Raw genomic sequence first — 10,671 nt, 5'->3', positions numbered from 1 at the left:
CACACGCGAACAGTCCAGTCCCTCAGGGATCACAGTCAAGTCGCACAGGGATCACAGTCCATCCCACAGGGGTCACTGTCCAGTCACAGAATGATCACATTCCAATCCCACAGAGATCACAGTCTAGTCCCTTAAGGATCATAGTCCAGTCCCACAGGGGTCACAGTCCAATCCCACAGGTATCACAGTCCCGTCCCACAGGTATCACAATCCAGTCCCACAGTTGTCACAGTCCAGTCCCACAGGTATCATAGTCCAGTACCACAGGGATCACAGTCCAGTCCCACAGGGATCACAGTCCATCCCACAGGGTTCACAGTCCGGTCACTAAGAAATCACAGTTCAGACCCACAGGAGTCACAATCCAGTCCCACAGGTATCACAGTCCAGTCCCACACCGATCACGGTCCAGTCCCACAGGGTCACAGTTCAGTTCCACAGGGTTCACGGTCCAGTCCCACAAGGATCATAGTCCTGTCACAAGCGCGGGCATAGACCAGTCGCACAGAGGTCACAGTCCAATCGCATAGGGATCACAGCCAAGTCCCACAGATTTCACAGACAAGACCCACAGTGATCACAGACCAGTCCCACAGGGATCGCAGTCGAGTCCCACAGGGATCACAGTCCAGTCCCACATGGATCACAATCCAGTCCCAAAAGGATCACAGTCCAGTCCCTCAGGAATAACAGTCCTGTCCCACAGTGTCACATTTCAGTCCCACAGGAATCACAGTCCTCTCCCACAGGGATCACAGTGCAGTCAGCCAGGGGACACAGTCCAGTCCAACAGGGACAACAGTCCAGTCCCACAGGGCTCACAGTCCAGTTCCACAGAGACAACAGTCTAGTCCCACAGGGATCACAGTCCAGTCCCACACTGATCAAAGTCCAGTCCCACAGGGATCACAGTCCAGTCCCACAGGGATCAAAGTCCTGTCCCACAGGGATCACAGTCCAATCCCACAGGGATCACAGTCCAGTACCACAGGGTTCACATTCGAGTACCACAGGGATCATTGTCCAGTCCCACTGGGATCGTAGTCCAGTGCCACAGGTATCACATTCCAGTCCCACAGGGATCACGTTCAATCCCACAGGGATCACAGTCCACTCCCACAGTGTCAAAGTTCAGTCCTACAGGAATCACAATCCAGCCCCACAGAGGTCACAATCCAGTCCCACTGGGATCGCAGTCAAGTCCCACAGTGGTCACAGTCAAGTCCCACACGCGTCACAGTCCAGTCCGTCAGGGATCACAGTCAAGTCGCACAGGGATCACAGTCCAGTCCCACAGGGGTCACTGTTCAGTCGCATAATGATCACATTCCAGTCCCACAGAGATCAGAGTCCAGTCCCACAGCGATCACAGTTCAGTCCCACAGGCATAACAGTCCAGTCCTACAGGGGTCATAGTCCAGTCCCACAGGGGTCACAGTCCAGTCCCAACGGAGTCACAGTCCAGTCCCACAGGTATCATAGTCCAGTTCCACAGGGTTCACAGTCCAGTTCCACAGGTATGAAAGTCCAGTCCCACAGGGATCATAGTCCAGTCCCACAGTGATCACGGTCCAGTCCCACAGGAGTCAGTGTCCAGTTCCACAGGGATCACAGTCCAGTCCCACATGATCATTGTCCAGTCCCACAGGGATCACAGTCCAATCCCACAGGGGTCACAGTCCTGTCGCACAGGTATCACAGTCCAGTCCCACAGGGATCACAGTCCTGTCCCACAGGGATCAATGTCCAGCTCACAGGGATCAGAGTCGAATCCCACAGGGATCACAGTCCAGTTCCACAGGGACCACAGTCTATTCCCACAAGGATCACAGTCCAGTCCCACAGGGATCATTGTCCAGTCCCACTTTGATCATAGTCCAGTACTACAGGGATCACTGTCCAGTCCTCCAGGGATCACGTTCACTCCCACATGGATCACAGTCCAGTCCCTTAAGGATCACAGTCCAGTCCCACAGGGGTCACAGTCCAATCCCACAGGTATCACAGTCCCGTCCCACAGTTTTCAAAGTCCAGTCCCACAGTTGTCACAGTCCAGTCCCACAGGTATGACAGTCCAGTGCCACAGGGATCACAGTCCAGTCCCACAGGGATCACATTCCATCCCACAGGGTTCACAGTCCGGTCACTCAGAAATCACAGTTCAGTCCCACAGGTGTCACAGTCCAGTCCCACAGGTATCATAGTCCAGTCCCACAGGGATCACGGTCCAGTCCCACAGAGTCACGGTTCAGTTCCACAGCGTTCACGGTCCAGTCCCACAAGGATCATAGTCCTGTCACAAGCGCGGGCATAGACCAGTCGCACAGGGGTCACAGTCCAATCGCATAGGGATCACAGCCAAGTCCCACAGAGTTCACTGACAAGACCCACAGTGATCACAGTCCAGTCCCACTGGGATCGCAGTCGAGTCCCACAGGGATCAGAGTCCAGTCCCACATGGATCACAATCCAGTCCCAAAAGGATCACAGTCCAATCCCTCAGGCATCACAGTCCAGTCACACAGGGATCACTGTCCAGTCCCACGGGGATCACAGACCAGTCCAAAGGGGTCGCAGTTCAGTCCCACAGGGGCCAAACTCCGGATCCCACAGGTATTGCAGTCCAGTCCAACAGGGATCGCAGTCCAGTCCACAAAATGATCACAGTCCCGTCCCACAAGGATCACAGTCCAGTCCCACAGGGATCACAGTTCAGTCCCAAAAGTATCACAGTAACGTCCCACAGGGATCTCAGTCCAGACCCACAGGTATGACAGTCCAGTTCCACAGGGATCACAATCCAGTACCACAGGCGTCACAGTCCAGTCCCACAGGGGTCACAGTCGAGTACCACAGGGATCACAGTCCAGTCCCACCGGAGTCACAGTCGAGTCCCACAGGGATCACAGTCCTGTCCCGCAGAGATCACAGTCCAGTCCCATAGGGCTCAAAGTCCAGTCCCACAGGTATCACAGTCCAGTTCCACAGGGGTCAAAGTCCAGTCCCGCAGGTTTCACTGTTCAGTCCCACAGGGACAACAGTCCAGTCCCACAGGGATCACCGTCCAGTCCCAAAGGGATCACAATCCCGTCGCACAGGTATCACAGTCCCGTCCCACAAGGTCATTGTCCAGTCCCACAGGGCTCACAGTCCAGTTCCACAGGGACAACAGTCTAGTCCCACAGGGATCAATGTCCTGTCCCACAGGAATCACAGTCCAGTCCCACAGGGATCACAGTCCAGTACCACAGGGATCACAGTCCAGTCCCACAGGGATCACAGTCCAGTACCGCAGGGTTCACATTCGAGTACCACAGAGATCATTGTCCAGTCCCACTGGGATCATAGTCCAGTACCACAGGGATCACAGTCCAGTCCCACAGGGATGACGTTCACTCCCACAAGTATCACAGTCCACTCCCACAGTTTCACAGTTCAGTCCTGCAGGAATCACAATCCAGTCCCACAGAGGTCACAATCCAGTCCCACAGGGATCGCAGTCAAGTCCCACAGGGGTCACAGTCAAGTCCCACACGCGTCACAGTCCAGTCCCTCAGGGATCACAGTCAAGTCGCACAGGGATCACAGTCCAGTCCCACAGGGGTCACTGTTCAGTCGCATAATGATCACATTCCAGTCCCACTGAGATCACATTCCAGTCCCAAAGGGATAACAGTCCAGTCCCACAAGATCATTGTCCAGTCCCACAGGGTTCACAGTCCTATCGCACAGGTATCACAGTCTAGTCCCACAGGGATCACAGTCCTGTCCCACAGGGATCACAGTCCAGCCCACTGGGATCAGAGTCGAATCCCACCGGGATCACAGTCCAGTCCCACAGGGATCACAGTCCAGTCCCACAGGGATCACAGTCCAGTCCCACAGGGATTACAGTCCACTTCCACAGGGATCACAGTCCTGTCCCATAGGGCTCAAAGTCCAGTCCCACAGGTATCACAGTCCAGTTCCACAGGGGTCAAATTCCAGTCCCACAGTTTTCACAGTTCAGTCCCAAAGGGACAACAGTCCAGTCCCACATGGATCACAGTCCAGTCCCAAAGTGATCACAGATCCGTCCCACAGGTTTGACAGTCCCGTCCCACAGGGTCATTCTCCAGTCCCACAGGGCTCACAGTCCAGCTCCACAGGGACAACAGTCTAGTCCAACAGGGATCACAGTCCAGTCCCACAGCGATCAGTGTCCAGTCCCACAGGGATCACAGTCCAGTACAACAGGATTCACATTCGAGTACCACAGAGATCACAGTCCAGTCCCACAGGGATCACAGTCCAGTAACACAGGGATCACAGTCCAGTCCCACAGGGATCACAGTCCAGTACCACAGGGTTCACATTCGAGTACCACAGAGATCATTGTCCAGCCCCACTGGGATCAAAGTCCAGTCCCACAGGGAACATAATCCTGTCTTACAGGGATCACAGTCAAGTCGCACAGGGATCACAGTCCAGTCCCACAGGGGTCACTGTCCAGTCGCATAATGATCACATTCCAGTCCCACAGAGACCACAGTCTAGTCTCATAGGGTTAACACTCCAGTCCCTTAAGGATCACAGACCAGTCCCACAGGGATCACAGTCCAGCCCCACAGTTGTCAAGGTCGAGTCCCACAGGTTTGACAGTCCAGTGCCACAGGGATCACAGTCCAGTCCCACAGGATCACAGTCCATCCCACAGGGTTCACAGTCCGGTCACTCAGAAATCAAAGTTCAGTCCCACAGGAGTCACAGTCCAGTCCCACAGGTATCACAGTCCAGTCCCACAGTTGTCACAGTCCAGTCCCACAGGGTCACAGTTCAGTTCCACAGGGTTCACAATCCAGTGCCTCAAGGATCATAGTCCTGTCAAAAGACCGGGCATAGATCAGTCGCACAGGGGTCACAGTCCAATCGCATAGGAATCACAGCCAAGTCCCACAGAGTTCACAGTCAAGACCCACAGTGATCACAGTCCAGTCACACAGGGATTGCAGTAGAGTGCCACAGGGATCACAGTCCAGTCCCACAGGGGTCGCAGTTCTGTCGCACAGGGATTACAGTCCAGTCCCCAAAGGGATCACAGTCCCGTCCCACAGGGTTCAAAGTCCAGTCCCACATGGATCACAATCCAGGCCCAAAAGGATCACAGTCCAGTCCCTCAAGGATCACAATCCAGGCCCAAAAGGATCACAGTCCAGTCCCTCAGGGATCACAGTCCAGTCACACAGGGATCATTATCCAGTCCCACGGGGATCACAGACCAGTCCACAGGGGTCGCAGTTCAGTCCCACAGGGGACAAACTCCGGTCCCACAGATATTGCAATCCAGTCCCACAGTGATCACAGTCCAGTCCCTAAAGGGATCACAGTCCCGTCCCACAGGGATCACAGTCCAGTCCCTAAAGGGATCACAGTCCCCTCCCACAGGGATCACAGTCCACTTCCACAGGGATCACAGTCCTGTCCCGCAGAGATCAGAGTCCAGTTCCACAGGGACAACAGTCCAGTCGCACAGGGATCACAGTGCAGTCCCACAGGTGTCAAAGTCCAGTCCAACAGGTTTCACAGTTCAGTCCCACAGGGACAACAGTCCAGTCCCACAGGGAGCACAGTCCAGTCCCCAAAGGGATCACAGTCCCGTCCCACAGGGTTCAAAGTCCAGTCCCACATGGATCAAAATCCAGTCCCAAAAGGATCACAGTCCAGTCCCTCAGGGATCACAGTCCAGTCACACAGGGATCATTGTCCAGTCCCACGGGGATCACAGACCAGTCCACAGGTGTCGCAGTTCAGTCCCACAGGGGGCAAACACCGGTCCCACAGGTATTGCAGTCCAGTCCCACAGGGATCCCAGTCCAGCCCCCAAAGGGATCACAGTCCCGTCCCACAGGCATCACAGTCCAGTCCCTCAGGAATCACAGTCCAGTCCCAAAAGTATCACAGTACCGTCCCACAGGTATGACAGTCCAGTTCCACAGGGATCACTATCCAGTGCCTCAGGGATCACAGTCCAGTCACACAGTAATCATTATCCAGTCCCACGGGGGTAACAGACCAGTCCACAGGGGTCGCAGTTCAGTCCCACAGGGGGCCAACTCCGGTCCCACATGTATTGCAGTGCAGTTCCACAGGGATCACAGTCCAGTCCCATTGGGGTCACAGTTCTGTCCAACAGCGATCAAAATCCAGTCCCACAGGGATCACAGTCCAGTCCCACAGGGATCATAGTCCAGTCCCACAGGGGTCACAGTCCAGTTTCACAGGGATCACAGTCCAGTCCCACAAGATCATTGTCCATTCACACAGGGATCACAGTCCAATCCCACAGGGATCACAGTCCTGTCGCACAGGGATCACAGTCGAGTCCCACAGGGATCACAGTCCTGTCCCACAGGGATCACAGTCCAGCTCACAGGGATCAGAGTCGAATCCCACAGGGATCACAGTCCAGTCCCACCGGGATCGCAGTCCAGCCCCTCAGGGAGCAGAGTGCAGACCCACAGGGGTCACAGTCCAGTCCCACGGGGATCACAGTCCAATCCCACAGGGATCACAGTCCAATCCCACAGGGATCACAGTCCAGTCCCACAGGGGTCTCAGTCCAGTTCCACAGGGATCACAGTCCAGTCACACTGGATTCACAGTCCAGTCCCACAGGGTTCAAAGCCCAGTCCCAAAGGTATCACTGTCCCGTTCCACAGGGATCACAGTCCAGTTCCACAGGGATCACAGTCCTGTCCCGCAGGGTTCACAGTCCAGTCCCACAGGGACAACAGTCCAGTCCCACAGAAGACACAGTGCAGTACCACAGTGTTCACAGTCCAGTCCCAGAGGGATCGCAGTCGAGTCCCACAGGGATCAGAGTCCAGTCCCACAGGGGTCGCAGTCCAGTCCCATAGGGATCACAGTCCAGTCCCAAAGAGATCACACTCCAGCCCCACAACGGTCGCAATCTTGTCCGAGAGGGATAACAGTTCATACCCACACTGATCACAGTCCAGTCCCACAGGGATCACAGTCCAGTTCCACATGGATCACAGTCCAGTCCCACGTGTCTTCTGTAAGTCCAAATACAGAACATCAACTGGTTCACCCTTGTCCACTCTACTGGAAACATCCTCAAAAAATTCCAGAAGATTTGTCAAGCATGATTTTTCTTTCAGAAATCCATGCTGATTTCGACCTATCATTTCACCTCTTTCGAAATGCACTGCAATGGCATCCCAAATAATTGATTCCATCATTTTACCAAGTACCAATGTCAGGCTAACCGCTCTATAATTACCTGTTTTCTCTCTCCCTCCTTTTTTAAAAAATGGGGTTACATTGGCTACATTCCACTCCACAGGAACTGATCCAGTATCTATGGAATGTTGGAAAATGACTGTCAATGCACCCGCTATTTGCAAGGCCACCTCCTTAGGTACTCTGGGATGCAGTCCATCGGACCCTGGGGATTTATCGGCCTTCAATCCCATCAACTTCCCCAACACAGTTTCCCGACTAATAAGGATTTACCTCAGTGCCTCCTTCTCACTAGATCCTCTGACCCCTTTTATATCCGTAAGGTTGTTTGTGTCCTCCTTTGTAAATACCGAACCAAAGTACTTTTTCAATTGGTCTGCCATTTCTTTGTTCCCTGTTATGAAGTCCACTGATTCTGACTGCAGGGGACGTATATTTGCCTTTACTAACCTTTTTTCTTTACATATCTTTAGAAGCTTTTGCAGTCCGCCTCAATGTTCCCTGCACGCTTCCTCTCGTACTCTATTTTCCCTGCCCTAATCAAACCCTTTGTCCTCCTCTGCTGAGTTCTAAATTTCTCCCAGTCCCCGGGTTCACTGCAATTTTTGGTCAAATTGTATGCCACTTCCTTGGCTTTAATACTATCCCTAATTTCCCTTGATAGCCCAGGTTGAGCCTCCTTCCTTTTTTATTTTTATGCCAGACAGGGATTTACAATGGTTGTAGTTCATCCATGCGGTCTCTAAATGTCTGCCATTGCCAATCCACTGTCAACCCCTGAAGTATCATTCGCACATCTATCCTAGCCAATTTACGTCTTATACCTTCAAAGTTACCCTTCTTTAAGTTCTGGATCATGGTCTCTGAATTAACTTTTTCCTTCTGCATTCTAATGTAGAATTCCACCATATTATGGTCACTCTTCCCCAAGGAGCCTCGCACAATGAGATTGCTAATTAATCTTCTCTCATTGCACAACACCCTTTCTAAGATGGCCTCCCCCCTAGTTGGTTTGTCGAAATATTGGCCTAGAAATCCATCCCTTATGCACTCTAGGAAATCCTCCTCCACCGTATTGCTTCCAGTTTGGTTTGCCCAATCTCTATGCATGTTAAAGTCACCCATGTTAACTGCTGCACCTTTATTGCATGCACCCCTAATTTCCTGTTTGCTGCCCTCCCAAACATCACTACTATTGTTTGGAGATCTGTACACAACTGCCACTAACGTTTCTCGCCATATCCCTTGATCCCCCAGTAGTAACATAGGAACATAGAACATAAGAATTAGGAATAGGAGTAGGCCATCTAGCCCCTCGAGCCTGCTCCGCCATTCAACAAGATCATGGCTGATTTGGCCGTGGACTCAGCTCCACTTACCCACCCGCTCCCCATAACCCTTAATTCCCTTATTGGTTAAAAATCTATCTAACTTTGATTTGAATACATTCAATGAGCTAGCCTCAACTGCTTCCTTGGGCAGAGAATTCCACAGATTCACAGCCCTCTGGGAGAAGAAATTCCCTCTCAACTCGGTTTTAAGTTCGCTCCCCAGTATTTCGAGGCTGTGCCCCCTAGTTCCAGTCTCCCCAACCAGTGGAAACAACCTCTCTGCCTCAATCTTGTCTGTCCCTTTCATTATTTTAAATGTTTCTATAAGATTACCCCTCATCCTTCTGAACTCCAAAAATAAAGACCCAGTCTACTCAATCTATCATCATAAGGTAACCCCCTCATCTCCGGATTCAGCCGAGTGAATGGTCTCTGTACCCCCTCCAAAGCTCGACTCTCCTTTCTTAAGTAAGGTGACCAAAACTGCACGCAGTACTCCAGGTGCGGCCTCACCAATACCCTGTACAGTTGCAGCAGGACCTCCCTGCTTTTGTACTCCATCCCTCTCACAATGAAGGCCAACATTCCATTCGCCTTCCTGATTATCTGCTTCACCTGCAAACTAACTTGTTGGGATGGGAGTCTATCTGAGCCCCGACGAGGAAGCCTGGCCGGCGAACTGGAAGGAGCTGGAGGTCAAGGTCGCCGCTCGCCGAGGGCGCTGGACAGGACTGCTCCGAGTGCTGTCCTACAGGTGTCGAGCGCTAGTCATAAACCAGCCGCTGGCCGCCATGTTGTGGTATCGTCTGGTCACTTTGACCCCTCCCCCTGCGTTTGTCGCCAAGATACAGAAGAAGCTGGTGGACTTCTTCTGGAACAACAGGAAGCACTGCGTCTCTGCGGCGGTCTTGAGTCTCCCGCTTGCGGAGGGCGGTCAGTCGTTTTTGTGCATCAGCGCCCACCTCGCGACTTTCCGTCTTCAGACCCAGCAGAGATACCTTTACGTCGAGCCCCCTCCTAGGTGGCGTGCTCTTGCGACGTATTTCTTCCGCCAGCAGCACGGCCTCATTTACGACACACAGCTCCTGTTTGTGAGTGTGGGGGGCATCAGGACCGCCCTACGTGAGCTGCCTGTCTTTTACAAGGAACTCATCTGGGTCTGGAACAAAGTCTCCACCAAGCGCAGCTCTCCACCGGCTGGACTGGCGGCCTTCCAGCAGGAGCCGCTGCTCGGGAATCCGTACCTCCACGACCAAGGTGTTAGGTGGTGGTCGGACGAGAGGGCTGTGGCTGGTGAGGTGACCAGGGTCAGGGACCTGCTCGATGGCGGAGGAGCGGGCTGGATGGTGCCAGACACGCTAGCGCGCCACCTAAATTCTGCCAACGTCCGCCACGCGGCCGATGCCATCGGGTCACTAAAAAGAGCTCTGGGCCCCGACTCTGTTAGGTGCATCGAGGAGGCTCAAGCACGTAGGGAGATCCCTTCCGAACTGACCGCCGTCCGGATGGAATTCCTCATCGGCGCCAAACCCCGGAACCTCCCTCGGGGGCCGGCGCCTCAAAACTTGAGCCGCCTCGAGGAAATCCCCTCCGTGCCTTTCAGTTCTGCGCGGAGGGTTTTCCTGTACGGGCTGCTCCTGCACACTCTCAACTTTTCCATGCTCGCCTGCCGTCCGGACCATGGCGTACCTTCTTGCCATCTGGAGGAGGCGAGGGTCCCCGATGGAGGGCACTCTACCCGGGAGTCCTCCCAGTATTTATCGATGACTTGGCCTGGAGGGTGGTGCACGGAGCAGTCCCGTGCAATAAATTTTTAAGCCGGTTCATGGTCTCCCAGGCCGCCTGCAATTTCTGCGGTCTGGAAGAGTCCGTGTTCCATGTTTTTATTGAGTGCACGAGGTTGCAGCCCCTGTTTTGCTATTTAAAGGGGCTGCTCGTGAAATTCTGGCTGCACTTCAGTCCCACACTCCTGATGTTTGGGCACCCTGTGCGGAGGGGAGCGGGTAGGTCCGAGGGCCTCCTCGTAGGACTGCTCCTGGGCACGGCCAAGGTTGGCATCAGCCGGTCCAGGCAGCGGTCGTTCGAGGGAGTCGTTCAA

The sequence above is a fragment of the Pristiophorus japonicus genome, unplaced genomic scaffold, assembly GCF_044704955.1.
Source record: "Pristiophorus japonicus isolate sPriJap1 unplaced genomic scaffold, sPriJap1.hap1 HAP1_SCAFFOLD_47, whole genome shotgun sequence".
NCBI classification, from domain to species: domain Eukaryota; kingdom Metazoa; phylum Chordata; class Chondrichthyes; family Pristiophoridae; genus Pristiophorus; species Pristiophorus japonicus.
The sequence above is the reverse complement of the archived record's forward strand: the minus strand, read 5'-3'. Positions refer to the sequence as shown.